This window comes from Bombus bifarius, unplaced genomic scaffold, assembly GCF_011952205.1.
Source record: "Bombus bifarius isolate JDL3187 unplaced genomic scaffold, Bbif_JDL3187 scf7180000008199, whole genome shotgun sequence".
Classification (NCBI taxonomy): Eukaryota; Metazoa; Arthropoda; class Insecta; order Hymenoptera; family Apidae; genus Bombus; species Bombus bifarius.
In genome coordinates, this window is record NW_022884505.1 from 1,131,496 (window position 1) to 1,147,071 (window position 15,576).

The 15,576-nt window shown below is 38.2% G+C and overlaps 1 protein-coding gene across 7 annotated transcripts in view; it reads right to left on the reverse strand.

Annotated features, from left to right (window-relative positions):
• The window catches only part of LOC117210045 (myelin regulatory factor-like protein), a 68,508-nt gene that overhangs the window by 24,382 nt on the left and 28,550 nt on the right, over positions 1–15,576 (reverse strand). The gene's annotated exons all lie outside the window — the stretch shown is intronic.

Below are 15,576 nucleotides of genomic sequence, written 5' to 3' on the forward strand. Positions count from 1 at the left end.
CGAATATTCGGAATACAAGTTAAAAGGTAGGGATAATGAGCAATTAAGGAAATATATAAATAGATAATGGTGTTATTGACCGTCGTAATGTTAAGCAACGTTATATAGAAAGATAGTTTCTTCCCTGAAACTACTCCTTCTCTTCTTGCTTGATAGATTTCTCGTAACTTTGCATTCAGGAGACTTTAGCAAACACGAATGTGAGAATAAGAACGAAAGTATGGTTCGTTCGAGCATTTTATTTTTATTCGGTGTGACGCAAAACAGGAAGTTTCATATGTAAATGCTTCTGTTGGTCAATAACCTGCAGGGTTCAAGAATAGAAAAGACACGATTTTAATTGCGACTCTCCGGGCATAAAAATGGACAGACTCTCGTCCGGTTCGATCGATCGAGCCCGAAACGATGCAAAACGATTCGTGCACCGACACCGTCGACTTTCTCCGACAGTGCAAATAGAAATGCGCTGTAAACCGTTCGAGCCGTGTCGCCTCTATGAAAATTAGCTCACTTTCGTTCGGCATCGTAAAAAGTTCGTCCGCTGTCTACGAAACTGATAATCATACTAATTACCTGCAACAAAAATGCACGGCAATGATCCGAATAAAATATAACTTACAGAGTACTAAAATGTCCTCTCAGACGGAACGTTTTTTTTTTTTCTTTTCTAATATTCGAGATATCGTCTAATAAAATACTTCCCTCGGCTCTTTTTATTTTATATAAAAATTTCCTAGAAGTATTTAACAAAAGAACAAACTAAGGACTTTCTAATAGTTTTTAGATGTGCAACGAAAGAACCTGACTGGAACGTTGTCGTTGTTTTCGCGAAAAGAATATCCAAACTTCTAACAGTGACTCTTCGATTTTCTTCAGCAGAATATTTCGTATAATTTGTAATCTCTTCGAACGAAAGAACTGCAAATATTTTGAATTCCTTCGATTAAAATATTCTAGAAATTGCAATGGTAGAATTACGAGATCTACTGCGTTTGTCGAGTTATCGAAATTACAGCGATCACCTGTCGCTGGAACTAATTTTCCACGGAATCGCTTCTCAACCAACTGACCCGTGAGACTCGGCCTCTGATACTCGTAGCCGCTTGCAGAACCGGAAGAACGCTTAAACGGAGGAAGTTAATCGAGCCGAATCGACGATTTCACCCCCTTAATCGTCGGGGCAGCTGCCGAACTCACTGTGTTACCGCTTAAACGATCGGGCAACGCAAGCTTCGACGCAACTTTTTTCACGGCAATTACAGGGTCACGGAGGGATGAACCGGCCACCGACAGGTGTTGAACCCCACGAGGGCACGCAATCCCAGCGATTTTCACCGGATAAACGCGGCACACGTTTAGTTCGATGCTCGATAATAGGTGTCGAAAGAACGTCACGTGGCTATTAACTGGGGTTCACGAGGGCTAATTTACCGAGACATCGATGCATCCTAAGCTTCGTCGCTCGATCAGTGTACCGAGTAAACATCGTATAACTGTAATTCCCGAAAATTCTATAATTTCGTGCGGCGGAATCTCTGTACCGAGGACTCTTATCGAGTAGCTGTTTAATTGGAGAAAGAACATGACGTGACGACTAGAAAGGTCCACGGGAGACAATTCAGGATGACGTCGATGGGTCCTCGGCTTGGTCACTCGACTAATGTACAGAGATATCGAATAAACGTTGTACAGCTGTGAATTGGCGAAAATTGCACGATTTTGTGCAATAGACAATCTCTGTACCGAGGACTCTTATCGAGTAGCTGTTTAATTGGAGAAAGAACATGATGTGGCGATTAGAGAGGTTTATAAATGGTAATTCAGGATGGCGTCGATGAAACCTAAGTGCAATCAGTGTATAAAGATATCGGATGAAGGTGATGTAGTTGTAAAGCAAAAATTATGCAACTTTGTATAATAGAATATCTGTTGCGAGACTTTCGTCGAACAATTATTTAATTAGAAAGAGAATGTCGAGTGACATTTTTGGACGAAGTTGGCAAGGAGTAATTCGCCGGAGTATGCGGTTGGCTATGAAATAAACATCGCGTAACTGTGAACTTGCGAAACTTGTTAAAATAATCTTACATAATGGAATCTCTGTGTCGATGCTTTTTGTCGAATAACCGTTGAATTGAACTCGTTAAACTCGTATGTCTATTCATAGATATATAATGATAGAGTTTTATAGTAACGGTACGCGAGATGTTACTTTATTTTCCTTCCTCTGAATGATCTCTTCTTTCGCTTCGTTATAAATGGGAAGATTGTTGAAACTAAATCGAAGTGTTAATTTAGGCTCTTAGAACGGCGAAAGAGATTTAGAAGGAATTACGATGATTCGTTAGCAAGATAACGTTCCTTTCATCCCGCGATGAAACGGCACTTTTATAAGTTAATGTATAGTTTCTCTTTTAGGTAGATTCTTTTATTTCCTTGTTTTATGGGCGCAATGTTATCGAGCGTAATATGAAACGAAAAGCAAATTAATTCCAGTTGCCCGAATTGTACGTGCAATTTCTCTCAATTTCAATTTTTTTTTTCTTTTTTTTTTAAATAACTTGGAAATCACTCGAGTCGAAATAAGAAATGTAAATTAACGACTTCATGGTACAAATCGTTCGATTCGATAGAAAAATATTGCTCTTCCGCTATTACCGGTATTATTGGTTAGAAAACGACTATTGCATGTTACAATTCATTTTCAGTGACTTCGAGCGATATTACTTCCCGGAAGTTTCCGGCGAACGAAGATAGCCAAAGCGCACGGATCTATGGATCGCCATTACGATAACAATAAAAAGCGTTTCATTAATAATCGGAGAAAGTCGCAGTCGCACGTTTCTCCATTGTTTCGCTACGGTATAGTTGGTCCCTCTAGAACCGACTTTGACTAATGGAAAACACGAACACAATTACAATTACGCCATTTTACATGCATCTAATGATAAACTTACGACATAAATAATTACTTCGATTCCCTAATTACCTTTCTTTTTAACCCGTATGTATCATTGTTACATTCAATTCACGCTTTTATGATCCCTTTTATTTACGATTTCTAATCAGATTCACGAGAGCAAACCATTGTCTAGCACGAGCTGCATTCGAAGATTTTAATATCAGATTGGGATAAAAGTTCGTTTGCTTCCTTGAACGACTGTTTATTACAAATGAAATCGTATTGTATGCATTTTTAACCCGTTAATTGGAAAAGATGAATTAACTCGATATCCAAGATTTATTCAAACGATTTCAAAGTCGATAGCGATATCTTTTATTTGCTCGATAGTTGCTGCCAGCTTTTAAACTGTATCGTTCCACAAAATACCCTGCACTTTTATTTCAACCACGTTTCTTACGTTTGTTAATTAACAATAGTTGGTTATTTAACAATAATAAATATCTTAATAGGTCGAGGAACATTTCGAGAGGGAACATTACACCGCTTTCGTTTCTATCGGCAAAGAAAAAGAAAAAATATGGTAAATGGCATAAGAGCATGCTTCACCAAAACGCACCGTGACTACCGAAGTTTGCCATTCGATTTGGTGCGAAACTCGATGAGACATTCGACGTGGTTACATAACGCGATACGTGCAAACAATACGACGATCTCGTAAAACCGTGATTTAACAGGAAGCTATAACAATGAACATCATAAAACTCACCTGTCTTATAAAAAAAAAAAAAAACACACGAAAACAAATAAAGCACAAGGCAAGAATAAAATACCACGTTACAACATGAAAACTGGAGGGGAAGAACACGCAAAATCGCGTTTCCCATTTCATGCAAGCCAGCCGGTTTTAAATATTATCTTGTTAAAATTCTCATTTTATTTAATTTTCTTATCGCTTTGGTAAAATGTTGCTCGACGCGATATCGAAATGTCGAAGATGTTAAAATATTACTTGTCTTAGCGATTCTATCTTCTGCTGGATCTAACAGGCTATTCCATTCGAACTATTTGAAATTCGAAATATTCCTTCGTAGCGATAACGCGACTCTAAAGTCAACAAACCGCCATTCTAAAATGGAAAAGCATAATACCCGTTGCCACCTGCTCTGATATTTAATAACCGGTCGAGCGACGTGTTCCCGTTTCCAAGAAATTTTTCCCAAATTTAAACTACCGGTTCTGCCGGCCTCGATTTGCTCGCGGATATTTTTTCACATTTTTCCGCCAGTCGAAATTACCTGCAACGGGCAATAATCGACGAGCGCCGGCTTGATTAATTCCAGAATCCTCGTGATGCTCGGGCTGATGGTGGCTCCGTGGGTTTTGAACGGGATCGGCCGTCTGGTGCTGCAGGGTCCATGGAAATTCCATGATTGGACCGATTTCGAGGGAACTCGATCACACTCGGAGGAATGTCTGGCAGAAAATCACGACAACACTCGCACCACTACATAACTGCGCTTCGAAAGTCGCAATTGGTCGTTGGAAATCCGTGAAACCACTCCGATCTTTCCATGTTAACGAAAAATGTGCCTCGTTACGAAAAGAAGGAAGATGGATATTTATCCGAATACTCGAGTCCTTGAATTCTTAAATTTGTTAATCCTCAGAGTCTTAATTAAATCTTTTTAATTTTTAATCAATTTTCACCCGCCACAGCGATCGGTATATCGCGCGTTCTCAGTGTCCGACTCTCGATCGCTCCCTCGAGTTCTTCCCTTGAAATGTTCGAAGGTCCGGATGAAGTTTAAAATTCACTATCGAGGAATGTTGAAGAAGTCCGTGCGGTAAAATTGTCACGAACACGTGAGAATCGCGCAGGATCGCTGGATCGATGACGTTCTCGATAACGATCGTGATGGACTGTCCGGGGATGGATATTTGGAATCGAAACGAGACGATGGTGGTACGCGGCCCTTGCTTTCTCGTGGGGAAACAAAACGGCATTATCGTGGCCCTCTTGGTATCGACGAGGGTCGTTCGTACCACCACCATGTTACCAAACGTAGTGGGGGTTTCTACGGGCGATCGGAGGGCGGCGCTTACCAGCAGCCTTCGAGACGCAAGGGGTTGTTTCGTGCAAGCCCCTCGTCCGCATGAAAATGCCCCAGAATCTCCTTGTCCTCGTAGATAGTCGTGTTGTTGTAAATTGGTTAAATTACTGGCTGGTCTTCAGGGTCTGTCCGACTATGAAACTCAACTTTTTGATTTATGCATTTGTGTTTATAGTACTTCGCTTCGAATCGTTAATAACAGAGTTAGCATAGTTAATTCGCTACCTATGTCGTTGTTAATAATTCGTTGTTAGAATGGAATTAATTAATATCTAGCAAGAGAAAGTATTTCCGAAGAATCAAAGCGAAAGACACCTTTATCGTTTGTTTGAAGAGCAAGATTTGAAAATGATCGATCTCGAATCGTTTCATACTCTCGTATTCAGCGTTCATAAAATTTCTTCGACACTCGCAGCACCGGCCAAACCTCATAAATATTCCGATCATATTTACTTATTTTTCTCAACGACTCTATGAAGTGTCTGAAGCAAAAACTCCTCTTCGAACGAGGCTACAAGATGCGTTCGAAGACACTGCGTCTTCCATTCGTACATCGAATTGACTCGTAAGGAAAACGTAGTAACAATCCATAAAAATAAACGAACGATCGTGAGCGAACTATAAATAATCGGGTGAGGTGGCTTGATTATCTGCAAAAGCGTCGTAAATCCTATCGAACGAGACGCGCGTTGAAAAGTGGCTGTACGTTAGAAACCGCTAAACCCTCTAAGTCAGAAGATTCGGAAGGAAGGAACGACGTCTTCATCGAACGATTAACATCGAATCATTTGCCCAAACGTTTACGATCGCTCCGATTCCACTTGGCTTCTTTATTGCGTCGTTCGACCACCATACTTGTAGCGTAATAGCGTTCTACCCCTGAACAAGGAGGGCGGTGCTTCCGCGGATCTTCGAATCAATGAGGGTAACTTTGCACGATCCCTAAAGACACTGAATTTTATGGATATCCTAATAAAAGACTGTTCAACTATTGTTGTTTGTTCGTAAAACTAATCATCGTACACTTCCGTATTTCGTCTTCTATTTTTCGATTTAATATACGTCGCGGAAAGTTACAACGTCTGCGATCGAGTATCTGTTGTAGTTGACGTTAGAACTATCAAGATTTGTTGTACTTACAATTGGTAAAAATGTGTAAACATTTTTCGAAGAGTTTTTCATGCGAATTAACGTTGGAAGATGTATCGAGATTTTCAGTATTTGCGATAATTAAAAATACGCAGGTGCTTGTAAAGAAACGTCTGCATATCAGCTTTTTCTTTATTTTTCAATTATCCAAGTTATGCAGGTGCTGTTACGCAAAAGGAAAAAAATAATGCAATTGGGGAATAACAAAAAATTAAATTAGTCGACTGTTATTAAGATAAAAAAAACGTAATTATACGGAAGCCTGCATTTCATTGATGATATCTTTAATTACTTCAAATAATTATGATATTGAAGATCATTGCGACGTTAATGAGGATTAGTCACGAGAGGAAGGACATTCTAAAAATTCGTAGGATATAAATTTTGATCGTCTAAAATACGCGAATCGATAAACAGAAGGAGAAACTACGAGAAGGTATCGCAAGAGGGTAATGGAGCAGCACGAATTGCCATTGTAAATTCTAACTTTGTTTCATTCGAAAATCGTTTCGCAGTAATGATAGGTACTTTGAAGTTATCACTATTTCATAAACTATAGATAAGAACAGCGTAGTGTCTATATAAAATGAACGAAGCGACGTAGAAGGTTGGCAGTTTGATTAATAATTACGCGTTTTGATCAGAAATTCTAAGTTACAAGATCGATAAACTTATTAATAATTTGGAATAATATTAGATTAATATTAACAGATCGGAACTTTTTAATTTGCGAAACAAAATTATGGGGTCGTACAAATTTTTCCGTCTACCACGTACCAGTGAAATGAAAACTATGAATCATCTGTCGCTAAAGTGTCGAGAAGAATTCACCGAGTTATTAATTGACATAAGTATGAAACATCATCTTCTTAAAAAATCGCTTAAATGGACTTACGTTTGCAACTGAAACAGAATTTTGAACGATTTCTAAGATGATCTTAAACACGCTTATAACACTTTACACTACGCGTATATCGCGAAACGACGTCTTCGTCGTTGACGATGATAAAATCAAAATATCGATTAACTGCGAAAAACGTCGAAAATGAATCATATTATGTAAAATATTCAGCCAAGGTTCAATTCTTTATGCGAAAATAAACGAGCACGAAGTAAATCGTAAAAATTTAATGTTGAAAAGAACATCGTGTTAATGTTGAAAAAATATTACAAGATACGATATAAAGAAATATTATTAATTTCTTGAAGACAAAGAACCATCCGCTCAAGCCCATTTGGGAATTTCATGTACGCTCGATATATCGTTCTCTGGTTTTGCAGGCGCTTTTTTTATTCGCCTTTGGTTATCGAGGAACAAGCTTCCTTCACAGGACTGAATTTCGAAACGGGACGAGCGGCATCGATTACCAATTATGGTCGCTAATGACCAGCATTTAGAGATATCCGCAGTGCACGAACGAGAATAACTCGACGACACGAAACTCGCGAATAAATTCGTAGCATCCTTCTTCGTTCGAAATCTCACGAATCTGGCGATCGCGGAAGTGGCGCATTACACGTTATTTACCGCCAACGAGATCTTATTTACGTTACGTGAAATAAGTTGACAGAAAGATTGGAAAGGACATAAGGACGTGAACATTTTGAATTTCTATAAATTTTATAGAAATATTTTTATTAACTTATGTATGTTTTCCAATGCTTCTTTTTTTTCATAGAAAGATTTCTACGACAGGCAATTTCTCTTTCGGTAAAAATTAGGATCGAAATAATTAAGGGAACGTTGATTATTGCGAGAAGAAACGGAACGAAAACCTTTTTGTGATCGATCGTTAAAAATCCAATCGAATTTCGTCAAGGATTTTTTAGGTAATTTCGAAACGCTTATTATCCTGTTGATGCAATTTGGAGAAAAAGGACAAGAAATCGCGAACAAGATCGTTACTTTCATCTTCCGACGTGGATAAAGCGTTGACGGAATTTTACTCGAGACTATTTCGACTCATTAAAACTTCGTTCCAGAGAAACTGACAATGTAACGAACGAATTCACACATTTCGTTGTTCGCGTTACGACGCAATCTGTCTCAAAGCGTATTATTAACGCCAATTACAACGTAATATATAAATAAACGAATCCTTCAAATTCTCAAGATACGTAAAAAACACGCTTGGTTAAACAAATTCCGTTAATCTCCATCCTGAAATTTTTCATTGCGTTTATATCACTGAAAATGTAACTGAGAAAATGTAAATGAGGTTTAAAGAAACGAAGCGTATTAAGTGCACTTTTGGTTGTTTTTGGTGCACTTTTAACAATCTTTTGGTTCTGAATTATATCTTGTAACAAAGTTATTGCAACTTTGATTTGCAATTCTCTACGGTTTAGAAAATGTGACTTAACACTAGAATTACCGTACCAATAAAATTGATTGGTTTCATAATTTTATCTTAAAATTCCTATTTCATATTCATATTCAGATATTTTTTCTCCACAATGATGTAATGATTTTCGCAACGATAACTAAAAGAATAATGTAATGAATTTTATTTTGTCTTTTACGTATTCGAACTCAAAATAATTTTGCATCAAGGCTACTTATACCGATACCAGTCAAAATGACCGATACTCGTCGAAGTGTAAAAGGGTCCTGCAATCTGTTTATCGAACCCCAATTAACCAGTTTCCTCGTTTTCTACAACTTGCCACGCGTTTTTCAAATTTTTACTGCGTATCATTCGATATGACGATATCGATTATCAGGAAAATTCCGAATCGATCGCTAGATCGCTAGATGCTAACACTAGAAATATCACAGCAGTCAAAATGACTGTTTTCTACAATTGTATAAACGCAATTTAGGGATCAGGGTCGCAAATGAACTAATAATACCAAAAATGTACTACATAACATGGAATTGCTTCTGTAAGAAAGTAATAAATTCATAAATATAAAAATATTCTATTATTAGGTATTTTTTAAAGACCAGTCATTTCCACTGGTTTTGGTAGAAATAGCTTCCTGTTAACTATCGGTAGTTCTAGTGTTAAATTATAAATAATTATGTTTGAAACAGATAGAAGATGAACAATCTGTTTTCTTCAAAGTGCATCATTTTCAAGAATATTTGAAGACGTCAATCATACGGAGCAAGTCTCAACAAAACAACATTCCATTCTCTCCAAAGACAATCCTGTTCGTTTTTTAAAATAACTAGCAATATTTTGAAAAAAGACTACAACACGTAGTCTACGTATTTTTAACGAATACAAACGTAAGAAATCTGGACACTTTTGACGTCTACTCGTATTAATCTTACACCATGATACTCGTATCAAAAGTAGCTTTTTCCAAGAGCACCTACGTATCTTCAAAAACTGGATAAAAAAAAAGAAAGAGAAGCTGACCATATCGCTGCTTGGCATCGATAATGGCGCAACTGAAAAAATGTAAATTTTAGAGGAGAGGTATTTTAACATTTACAGAAAGATGTTCGTGAGTCGTTTCAACGAGGTCGCAAGACTGACCTGACTCGGTATATGCCACTGTTCGCGAAAACGATACAGCCTTTCGCTTATAGCGCCAAGAACAACCGAAGATGAACCGGTGTCGTAAAACTAAGACCAGGTCGATAGCGGCGCAAGTAATAATTTTGCCCTCTGACGCACAACTGATGGAATTACAAATACACCGTTTCACTTGCTAGAAATGGAAACATAACGTACACCTTTCGCTCGATGACAGCAAATTTGACGTTGTTAGAATTGTACCATTATCGATGCGTCGGCGACGTAAATTGATGATCCCAAAGCGTTGATCCCAAAATCGAAAGGGTACGAGACCAATACGTGGCTCGTGCGAATGTTAACAAAGAAAGAAAGAGAAAGAACGGCGGTGACGTGTCTCGGGAAATAAAGGTGTCCAGAGCGTCGAATTGGCTCCCGTGGAATTCTTTTGGTAACCACCTGCTGTTGGCTGAGTCGCGTGCGTGTAGCCACGGGTGCGTGTAATCGCACGCATTAAGTGGCCGCGTGTGTTCCATCAACCCCTGCGCTTCTATTACCGTTACGGACGAGCGAGCAGGCCGGCGATCATTCCCAGGCGCGCTTCGAAATTCTTACCTCGCAGAAACGCAGCCAACCCGATAATATGTAAATGTTTGCTGCCGGTTAAATAGCCCACCCATCCGCGACCCCTGATTACACGAACCACCGTTTGTTTCCCGTATCGTTCCCATCGAACACGCCAGATTTCCTCGTTCTCCTCACTCGTTACGACTTTACATAATTCTTGCATAATCGAACTACGTAAAATAAGCCAGGGCTTAGCGAGTTTTCCCAATTTTGGTTGTTCGTAACGTAACGTTGTTTGGAACATAAGAGAATGTTTTTAGTCGATTTTGAACATCGAGCGGATTACGTCGAAAGGACATTACGTTTTTAGGAAACTACGTAATTACGTTGAGCGAACAGGAGGGAAGATTTACGAGTCGACGACTGTTATTTATTCGCGATCTGATATTTTTGAGGGGAATTTTATAAACACGTATTTAAAGAAGCGGAGCTCGAGCAGAAAATTATCTCATCCGCTGAGTGGTACGAGAAATTTTAATATTTCGTGTGTTTCGTATATTTTTCTATGTTGCCTGCATTCCGCGCGTTTTTGCGACTTTAAACTTCCTTTAAACGCGCGTAAACACGGTCATAAGCGCGCGAACGCACATAAGCGTGGTTTGCTGATAGCGGTGACGTGTGATTATTTTCCTACGTGGATTTATATTGTGTTCCGTGCGAAGGATACGTTTAGTCCCTGATCTAAAAATGAAATTTTAGGCAATTCATTTTCGAAGTTGTTGAGAAGCAAAACTTACACCACGATACGGATAACGACAGCTACGCATTAAAGCGAATGAAGTTACGTTTTTCCTGTTACCTGTGGGAAGAGCATGCGAACGTTAAAAGATTGAACAGTGACGCGAAGAATCTTACAATGCCAGAAAGTCTGTGAGTGTGACTCGAGTAATCCAGATGATGGATCAACGCTCTAATTGCCAGGCGTAAAAAAGGAACGGCGGATGTTTCAATCGTAGATTAACAGGTCCCGTTTCGCTCCAGCAAAAACGTCGCGTATTCTTTCTTCTTTTTTTCTTGTCCCTCCAATGTAGTTCGCTACGAATCGATACGCGGAGTCGAGAACGGCTTATGTCAGTAATCCGTGTTCACGTGCTTCGGTATTATGATAATAAACAGTGAGTAACCGTTGATCAACCTTCCATTACACATGCGACGCTGCAACCGCTACGCAAGAAAGCATGTGGACAAAAAATATTGTGCAAGCGAGTAAGAGACGCTCGTTTCGTCCAGTAACGAACTATCGAATCGTGGGATTTAAAAGAAGGGGAAAACGATCAGGAAAATGAATAGACAATCTTATTAATCTACGTTTCCATGATTTCTATTTGGGAATAATAAAATGAGATATATGCGGTATATACGTTTCATAGCATAGTGATTCTTTCAAGTTATTTATTAACATCGTTAACTCGTCATCTACTATCTTTCGCTTCCTATCGTTTCATTTTTCTTGGTAATGAATTACACGTGTCTTTGCAGCAACTAAAGCAGCTCGAGTATCGGAATAGTATAGCGTCTTTTTTTTTTAGTTCGCGTACTTTAAACATCGTTATTATACGGAGTATTATTAGAATTATACTATCTGTGTGTCGTATCTGAAACGATTGAAATGTCCGGATGATACGATAAATTGTTTACTTCAAAGAACTAAAACAAGTGTAACGAAAATGGGTTTATATTAATTTTGATATTCACTATGATAGAAGTTTCTGTTTCTGCGTGAAAGATAAATCAGATAAAATTTGTGTAAAGTCTATAGATTTACGATAATGAAAGATATTAATTGGACGATAGAATATGTAATTGGAATATAATAAAACTTCTCTAAAATGAATAAATCCGCAGAATTTAAAATCATAGAAGATCCATGTTCCGCGTCGCGAACGAAGTCGCGGGTTTCGTTGAACCGCCGTATTGATGCAATTTGCAGTTGTTTTCGGTTTTCCCAAGTTTCCTCACGCCGATCTCATTGTTCGAGCCTTTATCGCCACTTTATCGGGATTAGCAACAATCCTGATGTTGATTATGCTCGACTCGTTAAGACATGGTCTGAAAATTCGCGCGCACGCGTTCCTTTATCGTCGATTGTAACGCAACGCGCGTTATCGTGCGCAAATCGAGCGACCCGCGTCTGTTTTCGTACGGCACGGCAAGGTATAAGCGACGTAAAAGAAAGTCAACGAATCTTTTCGCGATGCTTTATCGATCATAGGATTAGATTCCATTTACTATGCAACGAGTTTCATTCTACGGCATCGTCGAGTCGTCCGAGTTGCACAATAGTTTGGCTCATGACACGTAACGCTGGAATCAGCAGCTCAATTAAAATAACTGGTGCGAGATTTGTTCTTTTGGCAATTACAAAATACCAGGTCGTCCGGCAAGTTTCTTCCGTTTTATAAGGAAATTACAGATGCACAACATTCTCTGTTTTATATTATTTTAGTGAATGATCATAATAATAGAAATAGAACAAAATCGATCATACGTAATTGAATAGAATTATAATATGAGGCTCGACTATCATGATCATGATCGTAATATGCGTGCGTATACATATATACATATACATAGATAAATTGTTATTCTCTATGTTACGCGATAAAGATTATTACGTAGCGATTTTCGTTTATTTTTCTTTTTTTTTTTTGTGAAAGTTTAATGTCGTGTTAAGTGCGCTTGGTTATTAGCGAAGTCTTTGGGATTTTTATTTTTGGTAGTAAATATTTCAGGGAATTTTCAAAGATACACGATATGTATGGTACATTGGTTGGAACAACGGTTTGGACGATCCGTCGGCAAAGAAAAATCGCACTCTGTCCTCGCTTCGTGACGCTTCGAGAGCATCCAAGCCGTGACCTTAACTAACTGGAATTAGTGTGGCAACGAGAAAATTATCACGGTCGTTTAGCAATCATCCTACACGATCGTTCGAGTTAATGCGAAAGCCGCGTACGCGAAAATTAAATTCTCAAATGAAATGCAGTTATTGTAATTGATACGCCGCTGGCGCGTCTCGCCTCTTCGTCGCTTTTCTTCTTTCTCGCAATAAATAAAGTTACGCAATGCAAAAAAATAAAAAGAATTTCCTCGGAAAAAACACCGATAAATCATCGCTTATTTACTTCGAGATATCGTGCAAACGGCACTAATTTAATTCAAATGGTAATAACTCTGAGATAATAACAAATATCTTCTTTCCCTGACACGTGGAATTAACAGAGTTTTCCATTTTGAGCGATCACTCGTGACGCGATATTCGATGTTTCATGATACCAACAATGAGAGATCATTGACCGCCTATTTATTTTAAGAAATTCTATTATCTATAGAAAAAAGTGTAATACCAAGTAACGAAATTGCTCAACTGTGTTTTGGTGTATTTGTATTTTCGTTGTACCGAGTGTGATCTCTCACAATTATGAAAATAAGAAATTCGACAACGTGTCAACTTGTCGCAATCTCTGAAACTATAGTACAAACTATACAAACTATATCCTCCACCCTTTCACTGCATAGTTTCTCCACTAGCGATACGTGCGACACATCGATCGCGTACCAAACAATCTCGCTGTTGCACTTGAAAGTGTCGAGAAGATATTTAGTAACACGACGCCGGCGTTAAATGCACACAATCACGTTCATAAGACACCGGACAGTTGGTAATGTTAAACACGATATTTATTAACGTAGGTTTGTAATAACGGTTTAAAAACATCGACTAATCAACCAGTATTTAAATACCTACACGCGTTAGATCAAACGTTCCAAGTATCCTTCAACGAAAATAGAAACCGAGAGGAAGAAAATTCAAGGACGAAATTTCGTTACAGAAGGATTCTGGAAAATTAATTCCCGGTAATCGCCTGTAGATAGAATATTTCTTATAGAAGAAAAATTTGATCTATGACATTACACGCGTCATACCGATGGTAACGAGCTATTGTCTATGATCGACGACAAGCGTAAACTCGTAATAGCAAATTCTCCTTCTTCGTTCATTAGTTTTCATTAGAATTATTCCTTTTTCTTTCGTTTATCAAGATATCGTAATTGTATTCTTCGACTACCTTGTTCGACTACATTAACTTTCATTCGTTTCGATATGAAAACAGTATACAAGTTGTAGCGATAGTCGAACTTATTTGCTCAAGATCAAACTTCTTTTTTCTCTGTTGTTGCTGTTGCTTTATTTTCGATTAGTTTTCTATCGATAGCGAATTCCTTTACGAACGTTTTTAAATAAACAGCGTTATTTTTCAGTGTCAGACAACGCTGGCGTGTGTACATGGCGTGGTCGAACATGCGATCAGAGATTTTTCCTCTTTTTTATTACGAGACAAGCATGAATTCCCTATGGTACAACGATAAACGTATTATCGTGTTCGAACGTTTGACGTCCACGTGCACGTGTCTATCATCGCTTCATGTCTAAAACGAACTCTGCGATCGGCAGTTGTAATCGTGGCAAAAGGACTGCAAGAAACAGTGCCTTTATTTCTCCTGGAAAAATAGAAAAGAAAAGAAAAGAGAGAAAGAAAACGGTATATAGTATCGTAGAAATTTGCGAATAAATTCTATTAATCGCAACTGCGATCTTCGTTTATGGAATTGCTTTGTCGGAAGGCGAAAATAAATAAATGTTATAAAAGTACGTAACTTGAAACAGTTGATTCGATATTGCAATTATTTGAGAAGACGACTCTCGATTTCTTCTATGATGAAAACGGTATTATTGGGTTGGCAACTAAATGATTGCGGATTTTGTCATTAGGTGGTAATCACTTAGTTGCCAAGCAAATAATTTAAGAAAATGTAGCCTATGATTGAAAGATTATAGAAATATAGAATATATATAGAATATAGAAAAGCCGATTCGATGCAAGGATTTTCGAAATTTTGTCTAATTCAGATTCTTCGATCTTGATGAAATCGGTGATAATTTGTTGGAAAAAAAATCGAGAAATATTTGATACGCGACTGGAGTCAGTTTTTTCTCCGTTGAAGAGATGTGAAGTTTCCGAAAGGATAGAACGCGCAAGACAAACACAGCGTGGCGCATAGATAATGGAATTGCAAATGATAAAAATACACTGATCTACAGAACGCGTTGTCGTCAAAGCGTGAACAGTATATAGAAATGGCTGTATCGATAGGGAAGCACGTAACAAATTACAAAAATAATTAAATTATTAAAACTGACAACGAACTGTTTGCCTTAGCGATACATCCGATCTTTTACGTTCGCGTTCATTCAAAAATCTCTATATATCGTGCACGATATTTTGACGAAATTGTTGGAACCTCGTTGCACGAT